Below are 766 nucleotides of genomic sequence, written 5' to 3' on the forward strand. Positions count from 1 at the left end.
AAATTTTTGGGAAAAAAGGACTCAAAAATTTATAATGCTACCTGGTTTGGTCAAATGATTGATAAATATTATATCTTAAGTGAAAAGCAAAATAAAGAATTGGTACTCAAAAATGTTTATTAAGTGAAATAAATGTGAAATAAAACAAAAGATTCAGAATAATTAATATCCATGTAGTAGAAGTTCCATGAAAAGACTATAAAAATGACTATATTATAGAAGTGTTTCTTCCATTAATTTAGTATAAGCAGAAGCATGATGAACAGACAAGACAACTCATCCTCAATATGGTAAAGAGTATATCTAAACCAACATAATTTTTAATATTGGAAAAATGGAATTACCTTGAAAGCCAAGAACAAATGGAATATACTATTACCATTATCAAATATTATCTAGATATGCTAATCAATGTAATACTATTTTAAAAATCCAGACAAATAACTATTGGAAAAAAGTGGTAAAATTATTATGATTTTCAGATGATATTATTGTTTACCAAAAAAATCCAGAATAAACTAAAACATAATCAAAACTCATAAGTGAACTAAAAAAAAATCAATTACCTCTTTAATGCAGATTTATGTTATGTAACATCAATCATCTATTTGAAAAATCTAAGTGAAAAAGCTTTATTGATTCATGACAACAAATATATAAATACCTTACAATGAATTTATAAATAAATTTTCAAAATCTAAAATGGTAAACTACAAAAAAATTTATTGGAGCACAAAAAAAGACTAGCAAATGAGCACACATATTT

This window comes from Pteropus vampyrus, unplaced genomic scaffold (assembly GCF_000151845.1).
Source record: "Pteropus vampyrus isolate Shadow unplaced genomic scaffold, Pvam_2.0 Scaffold737, whole genome shotgun sequence".
Taxonomy (NCBI): domain Eukaryota; kingdom Metazoa; phylum Chordata; class Mammalia; order Chiroptera; family Pteropodidae; genus Pteropus; species Pteropus vampyrus.